This window comes from Coturnix japonica, chromosome 29, assembly GCF_054131305.1.
Source record: "Coturnix japonica strain WE chromosome 29, WE-NBRP24, whole genome shotgun sequence".
Taxonomy (NCBI): Eukaryota; Metazoa; Chordata; class Aves; order Galliformes; family Phasianidae; genus Coturnix; species Coturnix japonica.
This window is the reverse complement of record NC_140691.1, coordinates 7898060-7908726: the sequence shown is the minus strand read 5'-3', so window position 1 is coordinate 7908726 and position 10667 is coordinate 7898060. Positions and strand designations below refer to the sequence as shown.

General features: G+C 48.9%; 1 long non-coding RNA gene across 1 annotated transcript; it reads right to left on the bottom strand.

The window, feature by feature from the left end:
• Window positions 1-2713: 2713 nt before the first annotated feature.
• LOC146755946 (uncharacterized) lies at window positions 2714-8906 on the bottom strand. Its single transcript, XR_014937823.1, has 3 exons — window positions 8631-8906; window positions 3306-3431; window positions 2714-2979 (listed from the first exon to the last, which is right to left on the bottom strand). It is a non-coding gene; the product is annotated as an uncharacterized LOC146755946 (long non-coding RNA).
• Between the last annotated feature and the right edge of the window lie 1761 nt (window positions 8907-10667).

The window sequence follows — 10667 nt, the reverse complement described above, 5'->3', positions numbered from 1 at the left end:
GTGGGGTCTTACGGGAGCAGCGCGGAGGGGCAGAGTTGCCTCCTCGACTCGCTGGTCACACTTCTCTTGATGAAACCTGGGATATATTTGGCCTTCCAGGCCGCAAGCGTACACTGCCACCTCGTGCTGAATCATCTGAGACCCCCAAATCCTTCTCCTCGTTGCTGCTCTCAAGCCATTCTCCACCCAACCTTTATCTGTGCTTGAGATTTCCCCAACTCAGGGCACTTGTCCTTGTTGAACTTCATGAAGTTGACATGGGCCACCAAGTTTGTCACGTCTGACTTGCCCATGGTGAAACCATTTTGATTACCACCAGCCACCTTGTCTTTATTTTTCCGTGTGGTGCAGTAGGGCCTTCAGTTGGATCTACCCCGCGATCTTACCAAGCACAGAGGTGAGACTGACTGGCCTGTAGTTCCCTGGATCTTCTTTTTTCCTGATCCGGAATAGGGGGGTTATGTTTCCCCTTTTCTGATCAGTGGGAACTTCACCAGACTGCCATGACCTTTCAAATACGATGCACAGCGGCTTGGCAAGTTCATCCACCAGTTCCCTCAGAACCTGCGGATGGATCCCTTGGACTTGTGCAGCTTCAGATTCTTTCGATGGTCTAGAACCTCATCTTCACTTACAGCACCTACAGATCCACCTTCTCCAAGTTTTACTGTTGCTTTCTGCAGTTTGGGCTCTGGGCCTTGAGCACTTGCCAGTGAGGCCTGAAGCAAAGAAGTCATTGAGCACCTCAGCTCTCTCTGTATTCCTCATGACCAGGCCTCTAGTTGCCTTCCAGAGAGGGCCCACATCCTCGCTTACCTTCTTTTTAATCACTGATATACCTGTTCCCCTTTCTGTCCCCAGCTAGATTTAGTTCTGCCTGGGTTTTAGCTTTCCTAACCTGATCTTTGAGGTTCCCATACTACTTGGAAGAGGAAGTTATCATCAGCACATTCCAGAAACCTCTTTGATTTCTGGTGCAATGCTGTGTTGTCCCTCCCACAGATATCAGGGTGGTTGAAGTCCCCTGTGAGGACCTCATCCTCCATGTCCTTCTTGTAGTGAGGAGCCCAAAACTGAACACAGTACTTGAGATGCGGCCTCACCAGAGCTGAGTACAGAGGGATGATCACCTCTCTGCTCCTGCTGGCCACACTGTTTCTTATACAGGCCAGGATGCCCTTGGCCTTCTTGGCCACCTGGGCACACTGTGGGCTCATGTTGAGCAGAGCATCGACCAACAGCCCCAGGTCCCTTTCCTCTTCACAGTCATCCAGCCATTCTGTCCCAAGCCTGTAACACTGCATGTACCCCCAGCAGAGAACAACTACATCCCCCAGAGGATTGCTTGCTGCTCTGTCACCCTTTATGTTCAGTGCAAAAGATAAAAGCCATCCGTATATCACTTGATCTCCCCTTTCCTTTTTGATCCCAGCAGCACGAGAACTCCCTGGGTTGTCTCACCTCGGCTTTAGAATAAGGACTTCAGTTTTCGGACACACTTTGTAATGTTATTTTTTTAATTTTTTTTATTGGTTTTAATTCTAATTCTGATACTAATTATGATATATTGTACTGTAGTGTGTTATCTTGCATTCTGGTATCATCTTTGGTCAATTAATTAAACAAATTAAAACGAATTAAACAAATTAAAATTAATTAAGCCAATTAAAACTAATTTGTTGCCACTGTTTTGGTTTTTGGCCAATCTCTCTACTTGTTTTCCCCTTTTTTTCCTTTTCCCTTCACTGGGGCCTGGATGCTTCTAGGGACTCTGGAGTTTGTTTTTGGGTCAGAAGCAGTACGAATGCTTCTGGGGAGTTTGGAGTTTGTTGTTGACGCAGAAGTAGTCTGGATGATTCTGGGGACTCTGGAGTTTGCTGTTGGGTCAGAAGCAGTACGAATGCTTCTGGGGAGTTTGGAGTTTGTTGTTGACGCAGAAGTAGTCTGGATGATTCTGGGGAGTTTGGAGCCTTCCCTGCCCAATGCAGGTTTGGGTGACTTCTCAGGCAGCTTCATTGCACGCCCTGTGCTCCATGAGTCTCCCTGAAGGCCACGCTCCATCAAAGCCACATTCCTTCTGCATTGTCCAGACAGAAGATTATAGCATGAAGGAGAGGGGCCAGCTGGTTTATGAAGCATTGTGGGTCTGATTTTCGAACCCGCAATGTAATCCACGGGACCGGGCTGGAACTTGTCCCTGGCCATCTGTAGTCTGTGGATCGATTTCTTCAAATTGGAAATCTCCCGAAGAAGCTCATCCTGGAAGGGAACAGAGGGTTTATGCTTGGTCTTGTCTTAGAGAGTGCTTCCCACCCTAAGTACTGCTGCTTTACGCAGAAGAGGGCAAGCACACTGCTTCAGCCTTGCAATGAGGGCAGAAGAGAACGGCTGCCACAGTGCTCTGCTTGTAAGCAAGCAACTTTCCAGGCTGCCTTCACACCAGCACGCTGTGCTAGCTCAGCTCTGAGCTGAGCTGTCCTTTCCATGCCTCAATGCCTAGACCACCAGCCCGCCCCTCACCTTTTCTGCTTTCCCCATCTCCCTCAGATCCATCAAGTAAAGCCCGTGCCCTCAGTGCCATGCTGCTGACACGTGCCTACCAATACTGGGCTTTGCCTACCTCTTCTCGCCTCTTTGCTTGCTTTTTCTCCAGCTTCAGCCTCGTCAGGTACTGCCTGTACTCGTTGAACTCCTTCAGAGTGCAGACAACCTACAGAAGAGACAATGACAGATGGCTGTAGTGTCAGGCCCCTGCCTGGCAGACTGGAAAGCCCTCCTGAGGAGACCCGTGTTGGTCAGCCCAACAGCCAAACTTACGTCGCCATCCTCGGTGACCAAGCCCCGTTTCTTCAGGTTCCGCAGGTTGTTTTTGCGGTTGTGGAACTCCCGCAGATGCGGGTCATGCAGGCTGTTGTACTCTGTGCACAGATTGCGACTGTACGGATCTCTCAGGTCAAACTGAGGAGAAGGCTGGTGGAGCTGGAAGAGATGTGTTGTAGAGTGTGAATGGGGAAGGAGAGAGCAGCAAAGAAACAGAGACACTTCCAAGCTGCTCACACCCACAGGCTGGCCTCTTGCCTCTTTCCCAAACAGTCATGTCTGGGTTTTCCTAAGTCCTCCAAGAGGGAGAGCAGAGGGTTGCACCCTCCTCCAGGAACGACCCGGTCTCCACATTTCTGTGCCTGATGGGTGCCTGGCCCCAGCATCCCAACACATGGGATTGGCATCCCAACACAAGGCCTCCTTGGCATGGCGGCAACCCCAGGAAACAAGAGCCCTTTTTGACGCTTCCTTACTCCTCTCACCTTTTCCCCCAGCTTTCTCCTGGCGAAAAGGAGCTTGGTGCCGGGCTGCACAGGGATTTTAACCCCGAGTGGAAGGTCCAACAGCCAGCTACCTCCTGCTCCAACTTCCTGTCCTCTGGGTCGGAGCTAGAAAGACAAAGACACGCTTGGACACTCAGACACTCCATTCCCCTCTCCAGCCCACCTCCGCTCCCTTTGGCAGCTCCCTCCCCACTTCTGTAACCGATGCTGGGATGTGCAGAGAGGTGCGATTCCCTGCAAGCCTTCTCCAGCACCAGCATGAGGAGAAGTGTCCCTCAGCCTCTGGAGAGCATCTACAGCCCCAGAGCAGTCCTGCATACCCCAGGCTACTGCACTCAGCCCTCTCTTGATGTAGCAGCGCTCACCTTTCCACTCTTCCCCGCTCTGCTCAGAAATTCATCTGGATTTCGGAATCCAGCACTGCAACAGCACTCCATGGCTCCTGGTAGGAACTCTCTGAGAGCTGCAACCCTCCGCTACCACCTCTCGCTCCAGCAGCAGCGAACTGAGGCCACCCCAGCCGGAGTTCCAGCCTGCAGCTTTATGTCACGCTCACCCACTGTTGCATCACAATGACATGCAATGACATGCGGCAAGCCTGCAGCTGCATGGAGGCCCTTCTGGGTGCACTCGTGGTAAGCTGCTCCAGCTGGCCCTGCTTTGAGCCAAAAAGGCTTGCTGAGTCCTGAGGCCTGCTGTAGGCTTCCTTGGTTTCTATCACAGGTGATGCTGCACGTGGAACAAATACCTTCTCGGGTTGTCCCAGAGCTTGTTTTATAAGTAAATGACACTGAAACAATGTGGGAGAGCTGGCCTGTTTTTCTGTCCTAGAATCTTAGAATGGTTTGTGTTGGAAGGGACCCTTAAGATCACCTCGTTCCAACCTGCTATAGACAGGGACACCTCGCTGTAGACCAGGTTGCTCACAACACATCCAGCCTGGCCTTGAGTGCTTCCAGGGAGAGGAGGGATGCTGAGGAGGTGGAAATAGTGAACGCCTTTTTTGCTTCTGTCTTTAGTGAAAGGGCTCTCCCTCCGGAATCCCAGGCCCTGGAGGTTAATGAGAGAGTGTGGGGAATGGGAGATTTCCCTTTAGTCAGGGAAGAGGTGGTCTGTGAGTGCCTAGGAAACATTAAGGTCCATAAATCCTTGGGACCTGATGGGGTGCATCCACAGGTCCTGAGGGAGCTGCTGGAGGTCGTTGCTGAGCCGCTCTCTGTAATCTATCAGAGGTCTTGGAGAACTGGGGAGGTGCCTGAAGACTGGAGGACGGCCAGTGTCACTCCTGTCTTCAAAATGGCAAGAAGGAGGACCCGGGTAATTATAGGCCAGTCAGCCTCACCTCTGTCCCAGGGAAGGTGATGGAACAGCTTGTGCTGGATGCCATCTCCAGACAACTGGGAGAAAAGGAGGTTATCAGGAGTACTCAGCATGGGTTCACCAAGGGGAGGTCGTGCTCGACCAACCTGTAGGCCTTTTATGAAGATGTCACTAGCTGGGTGGACAGGGGGAGAGCGGTAGATGTAGTCTACCTTGATTTCTGTAAGGCTTTTGATGCTGTCCCCCTTGACATCCTTATAACAAAGCTGAGGAAGTATGGGATAGATGAGTGGACAGTGAAGTGGGTCGAGAATTGGCTGACAGGCCGAGTGCAGAGGGTTGTCGTTGGCGGTGCGGAATCTGGCTGGAGGCCTGTAACTAGCGGCGTCCCCCAGGGGTCTGTGCTGGGTCCGGTCTTGTTCAACATCTTCATCAGTGACCTTGATGAGGGGATAGTGACCACCCTCAGCAAGTTTGCTGATGCCACGAAGTTGTGAGGATTGGCTGACACGCCTGAAGGCTGTGCTGCCATTCAGAGAGACCTGGACAGGCTGGAGAGCTGAGCAGTAAGAAACCAGATGAGGTTTAACAAAAGCAAGTGTAGAGTCTTGCACCTAGGGAGAAATAATTGCATGCACCAGTACAGGCTGGGGGAAGAGCTGCTGGACAGGAGCTCTGCTGAGTGGGACCTGGGCGTCCTGGTGGACGACAGATTGACCATGAGCCAGCAGTGTGCCCTTGTGGCCAAAAAGGCCAATGGCATCCTGGGGTGCATTAAAAAGAGCGTGTCCAGCAGGTCGAAGGAGGTGATCCTCCCCCTCTACTCTGCCCTGGTGAGGCCTCATCTGGAATATTGTGTCCAGTTCTGGGCTCCCCAGTAAAAAAAAGACAGGGATCTCTTAGAAAGAGTCCAGCAGAGGGCCACTAAGATGGTGAAAGGCCTGGAGCATCTCCCCAATGAGGAGAGACTGAGGGAACTGGGTCTGTTTAGCCTTGAGAAAAGAAGGCTGAGAGGGGACAGGATCCAGGTTCTATAAATATTTGAGGTGTGGGGGGCAAAGTGTTGAGGCCAGACTCTTTTCAGCAGTGTGTGGAGACGGGACAAGGGGAAACAGACAGAAACTGCACCATAGGAAGTTCTGCACTAATGTGTGCAATAACTTCTTTACGGTGAGAGTGACGTAGCACTGGAACAGGCTGCCCAGGGAGGTGGTGGAGTCTCCTTCTGTGGAGATATTCAAGATCCGACTGGACGCCGAGCTGAATATACCAAGGCCAATTGCTATGCCAGGCACATTTATGGCATCAGTGAACAAATAATGCATTAAAAATTGTAATAGACAGGAGCCATCTATTCTTTTAAAACTAGGTGACCAAAGAAGAACAGTCCCTCTAGAGTCAAGCTGTTAAGAACTAACAGCATCAATCAATATCACATAGATAGATTACTTCCCTGCCCTAAGACCATCTTGTGACCATTTGGTGCTCCTAATTAAGCCCTCTTGATGGCATTTTGTCTGTGCCATGTGACATTTTGTGATAGGAGTTACTGCTAGTGTTCCCTTAACCCTACACCAAAGTAGGAGGTATCCATTCTCAGGGAATCATGCAGGCTTCCTCTGTATCTGATGCTCAGAGACAGCCCCAGAACTTTTTAAATCTTAGCTTAGCTCTCATCCAATAATGTTCATCAAACAGTGCAACTTGTCCTTTGGGGATGTCCTTTGTTCTGCATCAACCAGTTCCAACGGAGTCTTCTTGGCTTGTTTTAGATCAGTTTTTCAACAGATAAAGCCAGGGTCTTTGAATTACAAAGTGAAATTGCAGAATGCATGATTCTCAACCAAACAGAACAGGAGGTGGGATGCAGGGTGAATACCTGAGCCAATACCACCTGCAAGCAATCCTTCAATATCTTAGGAATCTCTAGCCATCCCAAATCCAGTGTTGTGCTTGATCTATCATCTCTGCTGAGTTTTTAGCTAGCTGATGGTGAGCATCATGGTGGTGATGGGTGAGCAGTCAGACTAGAGGGTCTTAATCAACCTTAAGGATCCTGTGATCAGAGGAATGTGAATGTGCTGTTAAAGGTCACAAGCGCTGCACTGCAGCATGAGCATACACAGCGAAAGGCTTTCAGTAGAGCTTCAGTTCATAAATGAGGACTGGGTTATGGAAAATAGGCTCAAGATAGAAACCAGAAAACAGATCTTAACGCCAGGTTCTGTGAATGCAGCCAGCTGAATTTCACAGATATTGAATTTCAATGACAATTTCTTGTGTTATTTTACCCTCCAGCTCCACCCTGAACAGGAACAGGTCAGTGACAAGCATTACTCCTCCAGGCTTGACCTGACAGTGCTTTACTTGTACTATGAGCTAATGCCAGGAAGAGCAGGAAAAGAGTTTCATCCACGTGCCTTCTCCTTCCTTAGTAAAACCAGTGTGAAACTGCAGCCACGTCAGGCTGAAGGAGACGTCTCAGATGTCCTGCCTGGATGCAGGAGGTCACGGGTCAGAGGATGTCTGGCACGTCAAGTCTCATGGCAGTGCAGTGCATGACAAACTGCAACAACACTTTCCTGTGGGCTCCTTTGGGCACGAGGCCCAGCGGGTGACACACCTCTGGCTGCAGCTCTTCAGAGCCTCCCAGCAGCCACGTGATGCCCATGGGAGAGACACAGCTGACCCGCACAGCAGATGATTTACCAGCTAGCTCTGGTTTACAGCAAGAGAAGATACAAGTGGCGATGCTGAATGGTGAAATACTGCGAGTGTGTGGCATGGGTATAAGATTGGTGAGCCTGAGGATGTTCAAAGTCAGGCTGGACAGGGCTCAGAGCACCTGATGGAGCTGCGGTGCCCCTGTTCATTGTGGGGGAGTCCAACTAGCTGACCCTTAAGGGTCTCTTCCCTATCTATGAGATACACGAAAGCTGATTCTGCAGTAACCAAGCTACCAACAGCAGTTGTTTGTCTTACAGCTTGCCAACACAGGTTTTAAAATAACAGCATTGATTACTCATTTGATAGTCACATTACAGTGCAAAGCACATGGAAACGTCCATCAGCTAATTCAGTTAATTCTGGGGGCAGACCTGCCAGTATGAAATATTATGCTAACATGACTGAGAGAAGAAAAGCAAAATTAAGACTAGCTGACAAGCCTTGGCAGGAAGTTCTGCTCTCCATCAATTTAGTCCCATTATTCAGTTCTGTTTGGAGCTTTCTCCATGTCTCTCTGGAGTTTGTTCTTTGAGAAGAAGCAATTAAGTAAGCTCTCCAATGCCAAAGTGCATACACTACTCTAGGGCTTTGTTGTTTCTCCATGGATCAACAAGGGTGACAAGCCAGCAGAATATGATGAAGAGCCTCATGCATACTCAGTGTGAAAAAAAAAAAAGGCAATTGTTGCTGGGAAGAAGGTGCATTTGCATTTGTGTCATCTGCAGAGGGTACTGCAGAAATGGAAAGTCTTCCACTGGAGCAAACAAAGGGCTCTCATTTATTGCAATCAAGGCCCAGCGTGTGGATCTCAGAGATCAGACCTACACCCTGCAGCAAAACAGAGACCTGCGTGGGAAAGTTAAGTTTCTCTCTACATCTGTGCAAGAAAAAGCCCACCATGGAATGACAGCTAAGTAAACATCCCTGTGACTCTTCACAGGTCTCTTCTACATTTTGGATCACTGCTACAAAAAGAGCTGTTTACATCATCTCTCGTGGCCACCCTGGGAGAAGAACAGGAAGACTGGGATGCTCTTTTTCCTATCTTTCCCTTGATTTCCTCTATATCTTAGGGACGAATCACAGGACAGAACACAGAAATCAAATGGCTCTACAAAGCAGATTGGCCAGTTCAAGTCAAAACAGCCACTGAAAACACCCCAGATGCTGTCTGACAACAGCTGGACTGTCGGGGAGTCAGGTGAATGCAGTCTGCTGGCCCTGGGCAGGAAGAGGACAGCCCAGACTGTCACATACCTTTCACTGAAAGCTGATAGAGCATTTTATCCCCCTCACAGATGCACTGATAACTTGCAGCATCATCCATGGAGACGCTGTGAATTTTCAGGGTGTGTTTCTTCCCCACAATGTGCAGTTCCTATTTTTCACTGGCCTTGAGCTCCTTCCCATCCTTCATCCACTCCACAGTAGCGCCTGTGTCTGAAAGCTCAGCCTGCAGTTTGGCTTCCTCACGCAGCGGAGCAGAGATCTTTTCTACATCTTTGCTCTTCTTGGTAAATCTCACTGCAGCACCTGTCAGGAGCAAAGGCCTCATTATTTCAATTTATATCAGGCTAACGTGGTCAATGTTTGCTGCAAGATCTCTGAAAAAGTATCACCTTCTGTTCCTGCACTCATAACTGGGTCAGTGCTGAGCAATTCAAGATATTTAATTTGTTCTTCTTGCCGGATTTACTAAGTAAAAATCAACCAAACATCTCCTTCTACTGATTAATAATGCTCTAAACATGCTTCTGCGGAGGTTTCCACCCAATGACAAACAGCTCCTCCCATAATGAATCTTTATTTGTTTTATTTTGTCATGCAAAGCTGATTGATAGAGATATTATTGGAATGATTGCTCCCCTACTTCTAAACTATTCCAGTGCAATCAGAAAGGCTGTCTGAACCTGGAGCTGAAAGTACTGCTCTATGGTGATGCAGTGGTAAACCTGGTGACTGAATGCACTGGCCAGTAGCTGTGAACTGCAGACATTCATCAGCTGGCATGAAGCAATCTGGTTCAGATACCAAGCAGCTGGGTAGATTGGCTTACCCTACACTCAGTGCTATCATGTTTAGGTCATTACCAGGACTCACGTCAGTCCATGGGATGCAATTTCAGGTATTTGGTACAGTCAGTGAATGCCTGCAGCCCCAGTTCTAATCATCAGATCACAGCAACTATGCCTTGACTGTAAGAGGAAAGGAGAAGGATCAAAGCAAATACCTCTCACTCTCATCTTGGTGCTGACATCAACATTTTTGGCAACAAATTTCACTTCTGCTCCATCCTCTTTCTTGGTGACGTTCTTTATGATTAGGCTGTGAGTAGTTTGGGTTCTCTTGATGATCCAGGTCTCGCTTTCCTGTAAGACTTTACCACTGAGGTACCAAGTGCCGCGACACGTTGTTGTAAGGTCAATAGTAAACATGGCATCCCCTCCAGGTACAGCTTCACCAGTTGTTAGGGGGGATTTCACAGCCAGGACTGGTTCTGAGGAAGAACAACATGTATGTCTTAATGCTCTTTAGATGCAAGTCTGGTATCTCATTTAGAGATGGAAGATTAAATCATAGGGACATTTCTACTTCTCCCTTTGCATGAGTGCTGGAAGAAGCACTTCTATGCTTAAGATCTGTTACAGATCTTGCACATATGAGATATCAAAAGATAAGGATATTCATGTCCCTGTCACAGAAACATAACTTGTATCACTTTAGTGGTAGCTGGAGGTTGATAGGAGATAGGAGAACTAGGAATAAGGGAAAGCCTTTGGTGTGTTAATGCACTACTATCCTTAAAGTCAAAGGAAGCATCTTTAGGGAACCAACACAGCTGCTCAGCACACACTGACCCATTTCCACTGGGGTTTTTGTGCTTACCAAGGTGCACGCTCCCTGGGAATTCCAGAGACGGGCTCTGTCCATGCGCATTGACTGCAGACACTCGGAACTGATCATCAGCCTCTTCAGACAGATTGCTCACCGTGAACTCTGGGACGGGGACATGAGACTCGTGGCACCTCACCCAGGTGAAGCCAGTTAGTTTCTTGCATTCCACGACGTAGCCATTGATTGGAATGGGGCGGTGCATCTTCAGAGGGGTCCATGCCAGCATCACTGAGGTTTCTGTTTTATTTTTCACCACGGGGTCAACTGGGGGCTGGGTGGGAGGTTTTCTGGGAGCTGAACAGAAATAAATACAGAAATATTAGCATAAGGTCATGTAGGCTGGAAAAGACCTTCAAGATCAGCAGACTCAACTTTCAGCATGACCTACTGAGTCCCACC